This window comes from Manis javanica, chromosome 1 (genome assembly GCF_040802235.1).
Source record: "Manis javanica isolate MJ-LG chromosome 1, MJ_LKY, whole genome shotgun sequence".
Taxonomy (NCBI): domain Eukaryota; kingdom Metazoa; phylum Chordata; class Mammalia; order Pholidota; family Manidae; genus Manis; species Manis javanica.
Genome location: NC_133156.1, coordinates 25,476,280 through 25,496,967, shown reverse-complemented (window position 1 = coordinate 25,496,967; position 20,688 = coordinate 25,476,280). Strand labels below are relative to the sequence as shown.

Here is a 20,688-nt window from a genome sequence, read left to right as displayed (position 1 = left end):
CTGGCCTGCTATGTTCTCCAAGGCCCTCAGATGATGCAGAAGAGGTCTTCAGTGGTTCCTGCGACTCCGTGGAAGGAGCACAGGGTTAAAGAGGGACATGCACCATGAGGTTGCCAGGGAGCTGCAGGGGAGTGAAGCACAGTTGGTAGTGTCCCACAGACGGGCCAAAGGAAAACACAGCTGCCTCCCCAATGGGGATGTCATTGATTGAAGGAGTCCAGGTGAAAGTAAACATCACCTCACAGAAAGTGCACAAACCCCAGAGACCACTTCATCAGTCACCAGCAACAGGCAAAACCAGAACAGGGCCTGGGAGAACTCCCCATATCCACCATGGGGCAAGTGCATGGGAAGATGTCTAAGAAAACATCTGCAATGCTCCTCCTCCTCTTGCTCGCAGAGCCAGAGCCCCTCCTTCCCTACTCCAAGCAAAAATAGGCAAGTTTTGATTCATACTTAGTATAGATTTCAAAGAAAAACAAGACACTCTGGTGATATTTAGCAGAATAAGCCTGACAAAAAAGCTAAGTGAACGATTATTAGGGGGCAGCTCAAGGAGACTTAAAACAGCACAGTTGAAAGCAATGAAGACAAAAAAAATCCACTTTACATTTATATCCCCAAGAAGCTAAAATTTCTCAAATTGTTACAAAACATACATGATACAATAGTTAGGAATATGGTATAAAAGGATGTTGTCATCAGTTCCCCAAATTGTTGTATCCTTTTCCCACTCTTTCATTCTTCTTTTCTAAGAACAGTTATCACGAAGACTTTCTACTCAAAAATCAAGATAATTTGATGCAGAGCTGTTTTAAGCAGTAGATAGTGTCTTGCCTGAGGCTTTCAGCCCAGGGAAAGTTCACTATGAATTCCGTGAGACTGAGAAATGACAACAGAATGTTCTTGGGGTAAAAGAGTTTACACCTACACCTGGCTTTACTCTCATGACGGTAGGTCAAGCACTAGATTCACGTCTGCATCCAGCAGTCTGCAGGTCCCTATTCACGTCATCCATCTCTGCCTCCACCAAGAGCATTGGGCAGAGCTTTTTATACAGTGACTCAGTCAATAAAAGCTCATTGCCTATAGGAATGGAAGCATTAGTCTAGCAGTAGGCCAAGTACATCATCCAGTAGTTTAGGGTCAGGTGAGGATCCTGGCCATAGGAACTTCCATTTACCTCACAGAATATAAATGTTCAATAATGGAAGGTGTTATCAGTATTAATTATCACCTTCCCATTGAAAATCATGCTTTCTACACTGCCTTAGCTTTTTTTTATCTGCAACCATTTTGAAAATGCATGTATAATTTAAAGGTGGATAACTAATTTCATGTTACTAAGTACCCTAGGACAGTGGTTTTTAAAATTATTTTCGCCTTGGAATGATTTGCAAAGCAGAAGTCTTATGTGGAAATCCCATAATAAAACAGATGAAAAGCAAATCTGCTCTGGAAATGGAGAGGGCAGGAATCTTCAATATTCTAGTCAGAGCTTAAGGTGAGTACATCTGCTCTCAGGGGAGCAGAGCAGAAATTGGGGGGAAAGGGTATCTACTAGTGGTGAACAAAAAATTGTCTAGCAAAATTCTCACTTTGTCTTCATTTGACATTTTTTTGGTAGATCCCTTTGAAAATAATAAAGGACCTCATACATACTCAAATAATAGTTCAAATACATTTACAAAGTTTTAAAATTTTGTAGAGCACATGAATTATTTTGCCATCAAAATGCTCCATGAACTTAACAGAAACATTATTTTTATTATTATTTATCCCATATTAAATATTAGGCAATACAGCAACAGTTGAGTTAGATATTTTCAGAAACATTTGCAAATAATTATCCAAACAGTATATTGTGGTCATATTTGATTTCATAAAACTCTCTTCTTGGAATTTAGTCAATAATAAATTTTTGAATTTAGATTTAAAACAATTGAATAGAAGAGGGAAAATTATGATATTACTTGGATTATAAACGATTTTTATAACTATTCCCTTTACCTACCCTTCAGCTGACTGTTTTGCAAAATTATTTGCTTTGCATTCAGAGCTTGTCTTATGAAACTTGCCTAATATACACTCAGGAGCTATTTAGTTCCCCTCTTCTGCAACATGTTTGGTGTTTAATTTTACTTTTGAATCAGATAAAACCAAAATCACCCTTGGGGCTGGACTTCCTCTTTCTTTGTGCCCCACAGGAAGCTTAGCTAAAGGGATGTGAGTGTTGATTAAGAAGTGTTGGTTAAAAATAAGGAGCTAATTATTTCTATGCAAAGTACTTAAAGTGATCTTGGTTAATGAAGGAGGATCAGGAAAAGCTGAGACTTTCAAAATCTAGAGAATTTAAGTAATGTATTGTGTACAATTAACAGGAAAATGGGCAGGAAGTCACTGACTTTAAAAAGTGGTGACTTTAAAATAACTTATCGAGGGATCCAATCCTGCACTTCACAATTTCAAAGGAGGCAATTTCTGCAGAGGCCAAGTGATGGGAACTGTGGACCCACTCCTCAGCAAAACAACCTGAGCTGATAAAAACTGTAGAAAATAACTACTTGAGTCTCAGAAAATTCTCCCAAGGTCATACAGCAAATGAGGATCATTTATTGAAGAAAATTTATCACATCGAGCTAAGAGTCTGTGGCACCTGAATCATTTCTGTTCCTCCCACCCAAACATCTCAGTATGATGAGAATTCCACGCTGAGTGGGTCTGGCCAAGAAGTCAAGGGTCCCTTTCCCCCAAACTCTGGTTAAGAGGCAGTTATATCCCCAGAAGGAGCAGGCCACCAGTATATGTCATCACTCACTGGTTTCATGTTGCAGAGGCTAACTTCCAAGTGAATAGAGCTCAAAGATCAAGAGCTCCTTTTCCCCACCCAGCCCCTACTTGCAGGGTGGTGGTTCAACCCCAGGTATGTTAGATTGAAGATACCGGGGCCCCAGCTTCCCTGTCCTAGCCTCTTCATTGGGTTTAGGTTCTGTGCTAGGCAAGGAAAAAGCTGCCCAACATCCTTCTCACAAAACGGGATTGTCACTACAAGGGATGCAACACAATGCCTTTGAACCCAGCTGTAGAGCAGTGGCTCAGAGATTTTCCAGGAGGAAAGGAAGACCATAAGAACAGAGCCCCAAAGCTCTCTATAAGGAACTGTCTTTATTTGGAAGAAGTGTGGGGAAGTGCAAGCCTGAGGGTGTTTTCAAAACCAGTGGAGATTCTGGTGATAGCACTTAAGAGGACTGGTAACTCTCTGAGCACTAGGAGCTAAAACCTAGAAGCCTGTTTGTTTACCAAAGAGAATCACAAACAGTGATAGCTAAGAAAATCCCTCCTGGGGAAGGAACAAACTTCAAACACTAGACTCAAAAACTATAGCAAAGCAGCTCAAATTAAATTGGTAAGATGCTGGAACAACTTATGTTGTAGGGCACTGCTGGAAACAACAGAACAATTATCTGGCAATTAGTGAAGCCTATCATCTTGTTGTGATAACAGAAGATGCAGGCAGCCTCTGAGAAAGCCACAAAGAAAGAGCCAGTAAGAGAACTGCTAAGATCATTGTCAATGCAGGGTGACAGGTACATGCCCAAGCTGTGCTTTCTGAGGAATGACATTATAGGCTTCATAAAATATTACCAAAATCAATAAAATAGTCCGGCTAAGTCATTAAATACATTAAAAACGAAAGAACAAGAATAAACCTGTTGGAAACACCAAAATAGAGAAATAGAGAAGTATGGGTTGGGCAGAATAAAGTATGACATAGTGCACAGGCAATAGAAAGTTTCAGAGGACACAGATGTCAAATTTAATGAAGATTTCAAAGTAGCCATTATAAATGTTAAAAGAAATAAAATAAACAATGCTTAAAAAGAAAGATATGGGTCACCAAGATGGTGACACAGGTTGTTTTAAAAAGAAAAGTATGGGTCATGGTGACACAGGTCATTTCTAACTCTGCTCTCTCTGTAAGAACTAACAACTAATCAGGGAGAAGACACCACTGAGAGAATCCTAGAACATGGGGCTGAGACTGAAGCAACCCCCAGCACCACACCAGAGACCCAGACAGACTGCATTAGAGGGGGAAAGGAATGGTACATGCTGACAGCACTGCACCTCCCCCCTCCCCAGCTGGCACAGTATCACACCAGGTTGTCTTCCCTGAGTTCCTTCGGTGGGAAAAGAGAACCCAGGGTGGACATCTAGCTGCCCCAAGAGTTGTGGGTGACATCTTGGGAGCCCCCACTCCTGTCTTACTCCACAGGGACTGCAAGGGAATATGCAAGGCTTAACCACTTGGAGTTTGATTGTAACAGAGAAGGGGGAAGAGCTTACAGCAACCAGCCCTTGGATATTAGCAGACTGAGTTCTCACCTGTAGCACCCAGACAGTAATCACTACCAGCAGCTTTGCTCATCTACACAGCCAAGATGGTGGTACCTCTGACCAGGGAACTTTGCAGGATGCAGGCCTGCCTGACTTGGGTCTCCAAATGAAGATCCTTACCAGACCTGAAGCCTGTCCTGTACCTGCCCAAGCAGGGGTGCTGAGCGCACTGCTGAGTATAGCTCCCAGTTGCATCTGACCAGAACACCTGGAAGCTGCATAGCTAGCAACACTTGAGCAGAGAGTGATGCAGGCGGAGCTGACAATCTGTAGAGTAAACCAGTGACACAGGGAACTTGGGGAGGAGCATAGCTGAAGACCACAAACAAAGCATCTCCAGGCTCGGAGTCAGTTCCCCCACTCTGCTCAGGCAGGGAAGCTAATTCATTGCTCTGGTCATTACTGTATATAGCTCCTAACCCTACTTGGCCAGAAAGCCTAGCCAGAACCTGGAAGCTCCACAGCCCAAACACAGAATCTGGCAGGCAGAGTTGACTGTCTACAGAGAAAGCAAGTAGCACTCTTCCTCCAGGGAACTTAGGAAATAGGTTTGCTTTGGTCAAGAGCACAAAAAAAGATGCTTGCCTGTTTTAAAGATAGTTTTCCTGCTCCACCTGAGCAGGAAACCAAAACCAGGGAACCAAACTAGAGCACACAGGAAGCTATGTAGCCCATCCAACAGCCCTGCACACAGTGGCACTTTAACAGAAAAAAACAGTTCACGGCTTCTCCCATATGCAGAGCAAAACTGGTGCCCCACCTAGTCAGGGAATTTAATGCATACTCTTGCCTGATTCAGGTCCCTAAAAATGAGCTGTGCAAGCCCTGGGGACCATTCTGCTGCCCTCCGCCCCAGGGCAGGGAAGCTAAAACATAGTCCCATTTACTACTGAGTACAGTACCCAGTCCTGACCATCTAGTAAGCCTTATCAGAGAACCCGGGTAGCTTCAGAGCCCATCCTACAGTCTCTTGGACAGGGAATCCTAGTAAATACACTTTCATCACAAAAACTAGACTTTAATCAAAAAGAAAAAGGAAAAAGATTATATAATGAGAAAGAAGTCACTCCATCAAGATGTAGCAACTGTAAATATTTATGCACCCAAAACTAGACCACCTAAATAGATAAAGTAAGAACTAACAGAGCTAAAAGGAGAAATAGTGACCAATACAACAATAGTTAAGGACTTTAAAAATGCATTATAAACAATGAAAAGGTCACCAAGACAGAGAATCAATAGGAAACTGAAGGTCTGAACAACTCTATCAACCAAGAGGACCTAATTAAATACACACAGAACATTTTATCAAACAAGAGCAGAATACAAACTTTTCTCAAGTGTACATGGGATATTTTATAGGATAAACCATTTGTTAGAATATAAACCAAGTCTTAGCAAGTCAAGAAACTGAAGTTATACCAAGTATCTTCTTTAACCACAATGGAATGAGTAACAGAGAAAATTGGAAAACTTACAAATACATGGAAACCAAACAATACTCTGCTGAACAGCCAATGGATCAAAGAAGAAAGTAAAGGGGGTGGGGAATTATTTTGCGACAAACAAAAATGGAAAGAGAACATGCCAAAACTTATGGGATACAGCAAAAGCAGTTCTAAGAGGGAAGTTCATAGTAATAAACACATTAATATATAAGATCTCAAATAAGCATCTTAACTCTGCATGTCAAGGAACTAGAAAGAGAACAACAAACTGAGGCCAAAGTTAGCAGAGGGAATGAAATAACAATGATCAGAACAGAAATAAATGAAAAAGAAAAGAGGAAAACAACATAAAAAGTTAACAAAAATAAAACTTGCTTCTTTAAAAGGATAAACAAAACCCTTAGCTAGACTTACCAAGTCAACAGAAAGAGAAGACTCAAATCAACAAAATTATAAATGAAAGAGACATAATAGCTGATGCCACAGAAATACAAAGGATCATAACAGACTATTATGAACTACACTCCAATGAACTGAACTTAGGAGAAATGGAAAAAAATTAGAAATATACCATCTACCAAGACTGAATCAGAAAGAAACAGAAAATCTGAACAGACCAATTACATAAGGAGACTGGATCAGTAATTTAAAATCTCCCAATAAAGAAAATGCCAAACCCAGGCAGTGTTTGGTAGATTTACAAATGAACTAATGTCAATCCTTCTCAAAGTCTTCCAAAAACATCAAAGAGAACAGAACACTCTAAACTCATTTTATGAGGCCAGCCTTACCCTGATATCAAAGCCAGAAAAGGACACTGCAAGAAAACTACAAGTCAATATTCATAAAGACTACAGATGCAGAACTACTCAATATAATATTAGCAGAGCAAATTTAGCAGCACACTAGAAATATCATTAACTGTGAACAAGTGGGATTTATCCCTGGAGTGCAAGGTTGTTCCAATATACCAAATCAATATATGTGACACATCACTTTAATAGAATGAAAGAAAAAAAATTACACGATCATATCAATAGATACATTAAAATATATTTGACAGAACTCAGCATCCATTTATGATAAAAAACTCTTTAAAAATTAGGTACAGAAATTATCTCAACATAATAAAAGTCAAAAGTCATATATGACAAGCCCACAACTAACATCATACTCAATAATAATTTTTCCTATTTTTCTAATTGTAAAATACATATAACATAAAATTTACCATCTTAACCATTTTTTAATGTACAGTTTAGTGGTATAAAATAGATTCATAATATTGTACCATCATACATCTCCAGAACTCTTATCTTCCAAAACTGAAATTCAGTTACCTATTGAACAAAAAATATTCTATTCCCAGTTCCCTCAGCCTGGAAACCACCATTCTACTTCATGTCTGTATGAATTTGACAGCTGTAGGTACCTCAAATTAGTGGGATCATATGGCACTTGGCTTACTGTGACAGGCCTATTTAACAGCATAAAGTCCTCAAAGTTCATCTGTGCTGTAGCATGGGTCAGAATTTCTTTTTTTTAAGACTGGTTAATATTCCATTATAATTATATATCACATTTGGCTTCTCCCTTCTGTAGATTGACAATTGAGTTGTTTACCTTTTAGCTATTGTGAATAATGTTTGTATGAACACAGGCATACAAATATCTGTTCAATACTCTGATTTCAATTTTGGAGGGTATATACTCAAAAGTGGAATTGTTAGATTTGACTGAGATTTAGAAATATGAAGTAACTGCCTGATATCAGCTATGTCACATAGATCCATAATCTCAACCTAGATAATAATCTTGACAGCTGATGTTTTCACATTTGCCCTCTGTATATGTCTTTTCCCAAGAGAACCTACTGTATGACAGGCATTTTACAGTTTTTATATTATTTCTTAGTCCAAAGCTATTATGGTAGCTACTGGCATTCCCATTACATTACATGATGATCTTGAGCTAAATTAAGTAATCTCCTTAAAGTTCCTCAGATATTACGGGGTAGCTGAGTGTCAAACCCAAGTCTGTCTAACCCAGGGTCTGTGACCTATTTCCTAAATCATATTTCCCTCTAAACTAGGAAGTCTGAAGTCAATTGTTTTATATCCAGATATTGATGTCCAAATAGATTAGGAATCATGGGTTTGAAATGAAAGGTAACTGATCTGTCTCACTTTAAGACAGAGAGAATGAAACAGGTGATCAAATGCACTCTAAGTGCACTCTAACTTCATCCATGGTTCAATCAACAAGGCACCCCAGAAGTGAAATTTGCTAAGAACCATGGACACTAAGCTAGCAATCGAGACTCCCTTGATTTGGAAGAGTATATGGTCTGTCAATCATTCTACAATCCAAATATGTAGGTGGGGATTTGGTGCCACAGAGAGTTCCCTAAAAGAGCGAGAAGTCGATTTAGCCTTCAAATACTACAGCTGGAAGAGATTTGAGGGAAGGTTCAGTCATTAGAGTTGTTCTTGGACAGGGCCAAGAGGGATTCTGGCCCCTTAATTCCAAAACACTCCCACTCTGAGCTGTTTTTAATATTTACGCCTATAGCTAACATGCAGTCCCCAAAGCCACAGTCTTTTGTAAAATGCACACTCTTCAGAGAGCATTCATTTCCTGGTGTCTAAGAGAAATATTTATGTTCCCAAGGAGGCAGAAATAAATATAACCTCTGGAAACATTTTCACAAGAAATCAAACACTGGAAAAGACACAAATATCCATGAATAGGACTGTTACATTAATTAGTATATAGCCATTCTATGGAATGTTATTAGTTTAAAATATGAGGTACAACTCTACAGTTACATGAAAAGATCTCCAAAATGTATCACTAGGTAAAAATGTTACAAAAAATAGATGTATCATCCGATCCCCTCTACACAAAGCAACTCAAAAATGAAGCCCACCTATAGACATACCTTAGAGATATTGCAGGTCTGGTTCCAGACCACCCCCAATAAAGCAAATATCCAACTAAAGTGAGTCAAATCAGTTTTTTGGTTCTCCCGTGCATATAAAAGTTGTTTTACAGTATACTGTAGTCTATTTAAAGTGTCCTATAACATTATGTCTAAAAAACAATGTACAAACCTTACTTAAGAAATACCTTATTGCTAAATGTGCTATGCGTCATCTGAGCTTTCAGGGAGCCCTCATGTTTTGGCGGAGGATCCGGCCTCGAAGCTGCTGGCTGCGGGCTGCTGGCTGACAACAGTGGTTGCTGAAGGCTGGAGTGGCTGTGGCAATGTCTTAAAAAAGGACAACAACGAATTCAGCCTTATCAACTTTTCCTTTCAAGAAAAGGAAAATTTAGCCACAGTAGCACTTCAATTAATTAGAGTCAATTCTCTCAAACCCTGCTGCTGCTTCATCAACTAAGTTTATATAAGATTCTAAATCCGTTGTTATTATTTTAACAATCTTCATAGCATCTTCACCAGGAATAGATTCCATCTCAAGAAGTCACTGTCTTTACTCGTCCGTAAGAATAACTCCTCACCCATTCAAGTTTGGATCATGAGTTTGCTGCAACTAAGTCTCATCTTCAGGCTCCACTTGTAATTCTAGTTCTCTTGCTGTTTCCACATATGCAGTAACTTCTCCCACTTAGGTCCTGACCCCTCAATGTATCACCCATAAGGGTTGGAATCAACTGCTCCCAAACTCCTGTTCATGTTGACATTTTGAACTCTTCCCATGAATCCTAAATGTTCTTGATGGCGTCTAGAATAGAGAATCTTTGCCAGAAGGTGTTTCAACTGACTTTCGCCAGATCCACCAGAAGAGTCACTATCTGTGGCAGCTACAGACTTAAAAAATGTATTTCCTGATTAATAATACTTGTAAGTTGAAATTGCTCCTTGACCCACGGCTGCAGAATGGACGCTGTGTTAGCAATCATGAAAACAATATGCATCTCGTTGTACATCTCCATCAGAGCTCTTGAGTGACCAGGTGCACTGTCAATCAGCAGGAATATTTTTAAAAGAATCTTTTTTTTTCTGAGCAACAAAATTTATGCAATATTCTAAATCCTTTGCTGTCATTTTAACAATCTCAAAGCATCCTCACCAGGAATACCTTACCAAAATATTAACTTGGGTCAAAGAAATATGGATTTGTTGCATCAGATTGTATATCTCCTGATCTGAAAGTCTCCATGTCAGTAGTAAGGCTTTGTCATTGCTGTTACCACCACCACATGTGCTGGCCTAGCATGAATCCTGAATTCCCCTGGCACTGCACTAGCAGTGTCTGCGCTAGGGAGTCATCAGGGCCATGTGGTATTCACGCGTTTGGGTTGTTACTGTTGGGGGTTAATTTATGATGAGATGGTACAAGATGGGAATGGAGAAGGAAGAAACAGAACCCATGTTACTGAGAGGGCTGAGTCAGGCAGGGGTCTTAGGTAAAAACTGCATCTTGGCAGAATAGCAGTTAGAGTCACTGAGAAGGCTGAAGAATGAAATTTAGAAAATGAGTAAGAGAAAGGGATGCTAAACCATAGCCAGACTACAAGTAAAACCCTGCTACACAGTGAATCTGGTGAGGGCACTCCTGTAGCCATCACCAAACACTGGCTGACAAAGCATCCTTTCCTGCTGCTGCTGCATCCCACCTGGTATCCTGGATGGTGTCACCACACTTCTCCCACTGCCCTGCTGCCCACACCTGCCTCAGAATGGGCTCTATAGATCTCTTCATCGGATCACAAGCTCCTAATTTGAGGTCTGGGGTGGGGGGAAATTTCTGATCAGTGGGTACCAGGGTCATATGTCCTCTACCAGCTTCAAGAGAATCAGTGACATAAAGCACAGCTATAGTGGGAAGCGGGCTCTTCATCCAGGGCACCAGGGACTCTGGGCATTTCCCAAATGTGGGAAGGAAGTACAGATGCTGGACATCCAAAAAAGGTGGATGCTAAATACCCATGTAGTACTCCCTTTGGACACCCAAAATAATATGGAGATAAATATGGAGAGGAAACAAGGGAGAAATGCTTTTGTTTCAATCATGTAACTACCTTCTGTACCACTAAGAGGAGCTTATCCTTATCTTAAAAAATAGGACAACTTAAAGGATAATTAGTTAATAAATTTAGCTCCAAATCATGGAATGCTAGATGATATTCTTTTTTTCACTACTACTGTCATATTATCATCTCAGTATTTTATAACTTACAAACTAGACCCTAAAATTAAAATCAACACACCCTTTATAATATAGGAGAAGGGAGTGGAAATAAAAGATAAGAAATTCAAATATGTGAATATGTATGTGCTTCAGCAAGAAAATTTATGCAGATGTCACAATCCTCATTTCTGCACTAGTCACAGGCCATATTTGTTTTAATGACTTCTTTATTTTACCAAGTGGATTGATGTTTTCACTTTTCATCAGGACCCAGATGAAATGGTTCAGGACATGCACTGAATCTCTCATGGCATCCAACCCTACTCTCCTAGGTCCAAAGCATCATGTTTTCCTGGTAGCTGGTTGTCTGAAAGTGTTTTGGAAATATCTCTGAATGATAAAAATTACCTGGGCTGCCAGTGAATTAGAATTTCCAGGAAATCTGGATATTTTTAACTAGCACTCAGTAACTATGAATAGCAAATCTTACTCAATGGGCTTAAATATCCCAGACTCAAATAACCAGTTTCTCAGAGAATATGAAATATATTTCATGCATTTTGCTATTGGTATTGAAGTAAGAGAGCCCTGTATACACTGACTTTGCCTTTCAGGGTATCATTAATCTACAAAAAAGGTAACACAGCTTTAATAGATGGAGAAAGTGGATTCTTGACTGATAAGGGATGAACAGCAGAGGTTGAAGTCATTCAAGTCTCATAACTCCTCCCTTATTTTCTATTCTAGTTCCTGAATCATCACTCACAATACTTGAACCCTTTCATAAGAGACCAAGAAAGGCCAAGAATTCAACAGCTTTGTAATTTTGCAGTCTGGATCACCTTATTAAAGAACGTTCTTTATTCAGAAAAAAAGGCATCAACTTCCTTATTTCACATCTCTGATATTTCTAGTTCTTCCTTTAGTACCATTAAACTTGCTCTTGCAACTATCTGATTTTCTCATTATATATATATTTACCTGCATTTATATAATGCTCCACATTATCACAATTTCACAGATAAAGAAGCAGACATCCAACAATATTAGCTTTCCCTAAACCTTGCAGACAGCCTGTGGTGGAATCAAGACTCTTACACAGGTGTGCCTACCCCACACCCTGTGCTTCAAAAATAGGACAACTTAAAGGATAATTAGTTAATAAATTTAGCTCCAAATCATGGAATACTGGATGATGTTCATTTTTCCATTACTTCTGTCATATTATCATATAAATATTTTATAACCTACGAACAGGTTGGATGCCATAATAGATTCAGTGCACATCCTGAATCATTTTATCTGGGTCCTGAAGAAAAGTGAAAACATAATTTCACTGGCAAGATGATCTTTTCCTACAATAGCAATAGTACCTGTCTTTGATAATTTTTAAACACTTCAGAAAACTGGATGATTTTTCCCATTTCATCTGTGCATGTATTCTAGAGACATGGCCTAACTCATACAAAACTATTATTCTTCTAACACTATACTATGCACATAGTAGGGGTTGTTACTAGCAATCCTTAGCCTTCTTAGATGGTGGCTATAGCACGCAAATCTGTCTCTTTCTCCACATGGCCTTCTCCTATGTGTGTCCAAATATCCCTCTTCCTATAAGGACACCTTATCTTAATTTGATTACATCTGTAAAGACTCTATTTCAAAATGTAAACATTAGAAGGAATTGGAATTAAAGATGGCAGAATAGGAAGGCAAGACAGAAACCTCCTCCCAAAAAACACATAAAAGAGAAAAATACTGCAAATACAACAAGACCTGAAAACAACCTAAAGACTGCAGAACAGACTCCTGCACCTGAGGAGGAAGGAGGACCACACAGAGAGAGGTGAGGTGGCAATGGCAAGATCGACTGGGACCCAAGAGCTCCCCCAACCCAAGCCTGCAGGCGGGAGAAAGGGACAGAGTGGGGAGCAGGTAGGAGCCCAGGAGCACTACACACGTGGCCCTGGAGATCTGCTCTGAGAGCCCAAGCCCACAGTAAACTGGGTTCCGGTGATTACCAGGGCTGGACCCATGCCCGTGTGGAGGGCAGGCATGCCCCACCAGTCCTGAGACCCAAAGCAGAGGCAGCAGTGTGAAAGACTTGCCAGCAGTTGGAGGGGTGCCAGAGGGGACAAGGATTGGACGGAGCTCTCTCCTCGGGAGAAAGGGCAGGTAGAGGATACATCCCCAGCCCTTTCTCCACCCAACAGATTGGGAACCCTCAGGAGCTCCAGATGCTCCATGGCCCTTGCTGACAACACAGCCCTGAGGTACCTCCCTGCACGCTGCCAGGAACCAACCCACTTGGCCCAGTGGCAGCATCAGACTTGGCTGCCCAGCAGGTGGAAGGAGATCCACCCAGCTTCCTTGGCTCCCTTTCAGCCCAACCAGAGAGGTGCCTGGAGGAGCCAGCCAAGAGCTCCTTTCTCCCTGCGGGGGCCCAAACCCAGTGCTTGCTGCCTCCCCACTGCTGCAGACCTGGCAGAAGGTGGCCCTGCCCACAGTGAGCTCAACAGAGATTCCTGAGCTCATCACAAAGGCAGCAAGCAGCTCAAGCAAACTGCCCACCCACACTTAGACCACTTGAGAAGGCAGGCAGAAAGGTGCCCCCCACACAGCATGCCAACCACTGGGGCCTCCATAAAATAGAACCAGGCACTAGAGAGTAAAGAATCCTGAGGTTCTGGGCACCACAGCACATCTTCTTCCTAAAGCTATTACTCTTTAGACCAGAAAGCATAGCAGAGACATCTAATACAAGGCAAGAAACACAGAATCCCCGACAAAACAAGCAGGCAGAGGAATTTGATCCAGTCAAAACTACAAGACAGAACCCTAGAAAGAGGGCTAAATGAAACAGAGATCACCTTGATGGAGATTTCAAAACAAAAGTCATAAACATGCTCACGGATTTACAAATAAGGTCACATTCACAGGACCCTCATGCACATGAATTTGGGAAGTGGGGACACTATTCAACCCATTAAAGGAGATAAGTAATACCGGTTCAGAAAAGGAATAAAATATTACAGCCTTGTGTTGTGGTCTGTGCCGAGAAGGAAACACAGGAAATTACTTTTTGGAATAATCTCTCCCTTGATCTTTGAGTTACAAACTGACATTTCACTCCAGAGAACGTAAGCATCTCTTTGCACCTAATTCTTTCATTTTGCCTTCACAGCATTATTGCTTTTCTGATTAAGTATTTCTATGACCTAGTTAACTAGATGCACACTTGGAGTTTCGACAATTTTCCCTACCCCACTCTTCATATGTCTACATCGCCTTGGCAACGGCGCATTTTTCCACATAGACTAGCTTTCCAGAAATCCACTAGGTCTTCTCAATTACCAAAGATTGGTAGTGAATACAATTGCTGGGGTGCCCCTAACCAGGGCCACTGCTAGAATTCACCTTACAGGATGAATCCTCCATTATCTCCTTCCCCTGACACATATTTATATGAAATATTTATACAAAACCGGTTTCAAATGAGCACACCGGCATTGTGAGGGAGAAAGACACATAATTGTCTAAAGAGGGGCATGTTGCTGTTTAGTTGAAGAGAAAGTGTGTGTGTGTGTGTTTAGAACCAATGTGAGGCCAGGTCATATCCCACTCCTGAGATTCAGGCATGTCTGGGCTTACCTGGCAGGACAGGTGTGGGGTCTTCTACAAATGCTGTCATCAGAGTGAGTAAGGATCCTTGTGAGAAAGGGGGACAAGCCTGGTAGGTCCGGCCTTTAGTTTCAGAGACAAAGGAGATTAAGAGTCCAAGATCTGACCCCTGCCACTGGGCTGAGCTCTTCTCTGAATCATGTGATAGAGGCAGAGGGTGGTAAGAAGACCAGATATGAAAACATAAAGAATTGTTTCCCTGTGGCTCTGTGTGGGCCACCATAACAAAATACCAGAGACTGGTATTACCAACAGCAGACATGTATTCCTCACAGCTCTAGGAAGCCTGAGACCAGGATCACAGCAAGGTCAGGTTCTGGGGTGGACCCTCTCCTGGGCTGCACTTCTGCAGCTGTTTCCTCACATGCTAGAGAGTAAGAGAGCTCTCTGGGGTCTCTTTTATAAGGACACTAACTCTATACATGAAGGCTCCAACCTCATAACCTAATCACCTCCTGAAGGCCTCACCCCCAGATGCCACTGAATTGGGATTAGGCTTCAACATATGATGGTGGGAGGGACACATGTCCACAGCACCCTGTAAGATAAAAGAGCACCTGCAGCACTAACAAAGTGGAAACAGTAAAGAGAGAGGAGCATTTGTCCCACCTCTCAGGCTGTGGTTTATGAGCAGCTACGAAAGGCCACAGCACCTGGTGGGTGCCAGGGAAGTTGGGCAGACACAGTGGGATCCAGCACGCCCAGCAACAGCAAGAACATCCACGGCACCGCATCACACAGGCTACCACATTTGGGCTGCAAGCTTACATAACACATTTCTAGCAACCCCCAAATTATGTGTGTATGTGTGTTTGTATCACTTATTCATGTATTTAGTTGTCTGTTACGTTACCAGTTAGAAAAGCATCTGGTTACAAGTTAAAAAAAATAAACCTAACTGCCTGAATGTCTAGTACATGGTAGCTCTAACTGGCCATCCTTAAGGAGCGTTAACTAGTGAGTACTACTCAAAATACAATATGTCAACCAGTGCCAATCTGTGGACTGTCCATTATAAGTCCTTAATAAAATAAACACAAATAAAGAGTGCTTAGATGCTTTGATTGCAAGGTGACAGTGCTACAACATTAAAGCACATGATCAATGGATTTGTCTCACTGAGTAGAATGGAGATGCAAAGTATTACTCCTCAAAGAATTAGGAAAAAACTGGTCATCCACCACTCATAATAAGGAGAAGCACTGCTATCAACCACAGAACATTAATTATAGGCAGAGGGACTCAGGGTTCATTTTGCGGTTCAGAGCTCTTTCTAGCCTTCTCTCCCCACAGATGCTGACTTGTCCTCCTGCTTATAACCCCTTAGAGTCACAAACTGACTTTTGCAGCCTGAGGTATCACATCCTCATACCAAAATCCTCACAAAAAAAGGAAAGGACAAAAGGCATCTACTCTCTAAGACCCTCTCTATTTAGGAAGAATAAATTTCAGGCTTTACCTAGAAGTCCCCGGAAAAGAAGCTACAGACTGGAATACTGAGTTTCTAGCTAGGAGAAATGGGGTTATCATGACTATCTTAGACTAATTATAATATAAACCCTGAGGTTGACAGAGGATCTGCCTTCCCTGAGATCAAAGGATTTCCTCATGCTGTCTGAATAATGGTTCAGTTAGAGAAGGAGGAAATGGTTGCTGAGTAGACAAGAAATGATTTTTTGGGACCCTTCATTAAGATATGGGCTCCATGAGGGTAAACATTGCTACTTCAACACTCAATATATGCCTGATAGATACTGGGTTCTCATGACAACTAAATATAATGATAAACTGACATATTCAGCCCATTATATAAATAATTAGTCTTCACAATAGGAAGTACCCAAGTATTTAGGAGCATTTCTCCCTCCATCTCACTTCATCTCCGTCATTTCTTCCCATTAGTTTGTCCCAAATAATAACTAATTTGGCAACATATTCTCTGTGTCCTAGTCAAGGTTCTTGAATGCAATGACTGTAAACTCTGAGTCATGCCCCCAGAAAGTGCCTCCACTTCACCTCATTAAAACCAGTTCTCCCCAAATTCTAAAATCCTAAAAATGACTTTGTTCCAATTAGCACTCATAAAACTTATAAGCCTTAAAAACTTTCCATTTCAGCTCTAACATGTAAAGGGCTTAAAAGTCACCAGTCCTGCCCTTAGAAGAAAGAGCTGAACAGATTGAAAACGAGTGACTTACCTTGCACCTACAAGAGAACTGATGCCACAGGGCAATCCACCACCATAAAATCTGGAGAGCCAGGTGAATCCAGGCAGTGAAAGCCAAGAACTCCTTACCTGGTGGAGTCATACTAGTGGGAACACTTACATGGAAATTTTGATCAACTGATGGAGGCTAAGTTTGCACTAGCATGAGAATAAGAATTTCCTTGGGACTGTGGTCTTAGAAGGTGGCACACATACATGTTTGAGCTTAATCTCCATGAATCCCACCAGGTTTTCCTGACGAAGATGTGAAAATTCAGATACCCTCCCAACTCTAGCACAGAAAATAAGGGGTAAATAAAGCTTGTGAAAGACGCCCAGACCTTCTCCGTAACAAAGGCCTTCTCTCCAGGGGGAAGGACTACCAGAGACGTGTCCTAGAGCTGTGGAAGTAGGTCATTCCTGATTCCTACCTGTTTTACCTGAGGGTTTCAGACTTGGGCAAGTTCACTATATGGGTTCAGTGAGACCGAGAAATGACAATGGAATGTTCTTGGGGTAAAGGGCTTTATTCCCGGCTTTATTCTCCCTGTGATAGGTCGACCTCTAAAATCACATCTGCATCCAGCAGTCTGCATGCAGGACCAACCATAATCCACCTCTGTCTCTGCCTCCATCCAGAGCACTGAGCAGAGCTCTTTATATGGTGACTCAGTCAATAACAGCTCATTGTCAAGGGTGTGGAAGCAGTAGCCCAGCAGTAGACCAGTTACATCTTCAAGTAGTTTAGGATCAGAGGATTCCGGCCATAAGAACTTGCATTTTCCCCACACCTTCCCCTTCCAACCTTCCTGTCTTACCTAATGGGCATGCAGAGGGAAACTGTATATACAAGAAACACCTGTGGTCACAGGCTACAGACACAGACCCAGCAAAATACTGAAATTTAATTGAAAGATTCTAGAATGCTCCTTCTCCCATGTTTTATCACCACACTAATAAGGCTCCAGTAAATATGAGTGAGTTATAGCTGAAAAAGCTGCAGGCAATGGATGCTCCTGGAGAAGTAAAGAAAAGGTCCCAGAGTCAAGAAGGGAGACAGAAACAAGCACACTGAAAGAATCTGAAGCCTCGGACACACCTACAGCTATGGCATGTCTCAAACACAGCCCAGCTACTGACCAGATTAACATAGAACCTCACACTAAAGGCCTATTAACTCAGTTCGTATCACCCAATTCATCGTGTCCAGATTTCAACCAAAAATTACAAGTCATGCCAAAAGCAAGAAAAAAAGTTTGAAGGGATAAACAAGTATGAGAACCAAACTCAGAAATGACACAGACATTACAATTATCAGATCATTTAAAGTAAGTCCCATAGGTTAAGGTCTGCAATGGAAAAATTAGACAATATGCAAGAAGAGATGGGTAAATAGACAAATTTTAAGAAAAAAAATCAAAAGAAAATCCTAATCATCAAAAACACTGAAACAGAAAATAAAGATTAGATGAACACAGTAGAGTGGATACAGCTGAGAAAAAACTCAATTAGCTTGATTATAGGTCCGGTAAACTTCCCAAACTGAAAATCAGAAAGAACGTAGTAACAGAACAATTATAAAACGAGCAACATACGCATAATGGGGATATCAAATGGAGAATGAAAAGAAAAACAGCAAATATATATATGTATATATATATAAAGAATAAAAGCTGAGAACTTTTCAGATTTATGACAACTGCCGAGGCACCCACAGAGGAAGCTCGGAGTAATCTCACACAGACACACATACAAAACCTAAAAAACAAAAATAAGAAGCCCTACACCTGGATGTATATTCAAAGTGCACAAAGACAAGGACAAAAGCAAACCTTGCAAGGGACCCGGGGGCGGGGAGGGCCACTCACCTGCGGAGGAGGGTGTAGGAATCCAGCAGACTTGCCCCGGGAGACCCGGCGGGCATTTCGGGGTCTTTCCCACGAGGACACTGGCGACGGGATAGGCCTCCGTCGGGGGCGTGTAGCGCAGGTTTCCGGGCAAACCGGGCACAGGGGAGCCTGCGGGGCGCGCTCTGCGGCCTCGGGCACGCGGTGAGCAAGAGCGACCCGGGCGGCGGGGCCTGGAGACGACAGACCGGGACCCTACGAGCCCCAGGCGGCTCAGGGACGGGCGAAGCCTGGCCTGAGGCGCGGCCGCCCGACGCGCTCGCGCAAGAGGATGCCCTCGAGGGCTCTCGCTGGGGTCTCGCGGGGTCTCGCGGTGGTCTCGCGGCGTCTCACGGGGATCTCGCGGGATCTCAGGGGTTGTACAGTGATGAAAGGAAGTCATACGAGGAGAGCAGTAGCTTGTCCTGGATGACAAAGGTCTCCTGTCCCAGACTCCTCTGCAAGGATTGTCCTGCCCACACCATCCATCAAGCAAAGCACAGTCCTCATCGTCGCCTCCTACCCGCCTCCCCTTATGATGTCTCACCCCAGGGGCCAGATAAAGGGGAGCACAGAGCCCCAAAGGCTGTGCAGGGGCGCTGCCACCCAGCCAGAACCACAATGGAGGCAGACTGGTGGGCACACGTAGGCAGCAAATCCAGACATCCGGGAGACAGAAGCCCCAAAGCAGCCACACGGGCCTCTGCTGAGAAACCCCAGGGCCCAGTCCAATGCCTGCCCAGGACCAAGGTTGCAGCGACCCAAACGCAGCGGTCCATTGTCCATGCTCAGACTGGTTAGTCGTTCCAGCAGCTGCAAAGGCCCAGAATTCATACCAGGAGAGACCGACAGCCAGTGAATTATCCTTCTAAGGAGAACGAATATAAAGACTTTCAAAGCCATCCAGCGGGGGAATTCATTACCAGCAAACATTCCCTGAAAGAAATTTAACAGAATCGAAGGAAGAAATAGCTAGTTCTATAATAATACTTGGAGACTTTGATGCCCCAATTTAAATAATGAATAAAACAACTAGATAGAAGATAAGTAAGGAAATAGAAGGCTTGAACAACATACAAAAACAAGTAGAACTAACAGACATATATGCACAGCTCTCTACCTCAGAACAACGCAATAACCATTCTTATGTGGAAAAAAAACTGGAAAATTAACAAATGTGTGGAAATTAAACAACACAAACAAACAATGGGTTAAAGAAGAAATCACAATGGAAATTAGAAATACTTGAAGATAAATGAAAATGAAAATACAACATACCAGAAGTTATAGGATACCACAAAGACAGGGTAAAGTTGAGTGATTTACAGCTATAGACATTACATTTAAAAAGTTAAAGAAGCCAATCTAAAACAGCTGTGTAGTGGATGAATTCACCTGAAAAGCACACATTAAATGATATGTATATTCACAATTCCATCTTCCTGATGCAAATTAAAATATTTAGACAACCTTCAAAACATGGAATTTAAATAATTTCAGACATCCAAAATGTTTGAGTACCACCCACCTAAAGCTCTGTCTACACAGCACTGAGCAATATGGATTTCTGGACTGGGTAAATCAACTCAGAGAAATTAGTCACCAATTCTCAACAAAGAGATAGCCATAAATGTAGTTCCACGTCATAGTTGCATCTTCCTAAATGACTGCAACAAGTAGTCTCTCAGATAAAATGTAAAATATACATTTTCTTGATCTGATAATTGAAAATTTCCAAGTCTCCATTTTATATTCCCCGGCAGTGCCTGAGGTTGCAATCTTTCTCATTTCTTCAAGATCAAAGCCATACACTCAAAAGCGCTTTCAGAGATAATCTGACAAACTGATATATACTCTTTTACCTTGATTCATTGCAAAGACGTTTTCATTATAATGACACTTCTTGGAAA

The 20,688-nt window shown here is 41.6% G+C and overlaps 1 long non-coding RNA gene across 1 annotated transcript in view; it reads right to left on the bottom strand.

The window, feature by feature from the left end:
• LOC140848117 (uncharacterized) overlaps positions 1–19,085 on the bottom strand; it is a 146,775-nt gene extending 127,690 nt beyond the window's left edge. Inside the window, exon 1 of the long non-coding RNA XR_012128663.1 lies at positions 18,761–19,085. This is a non-coding gene — a long non-coding RNA (uncharacterized lncRNA). The remainder of the gene's footprint in view (positions 1–18,760) is intronic.
• Between the last annotated feature and the right edge of the window lie 1,603 nt (positions 19,086–20,688).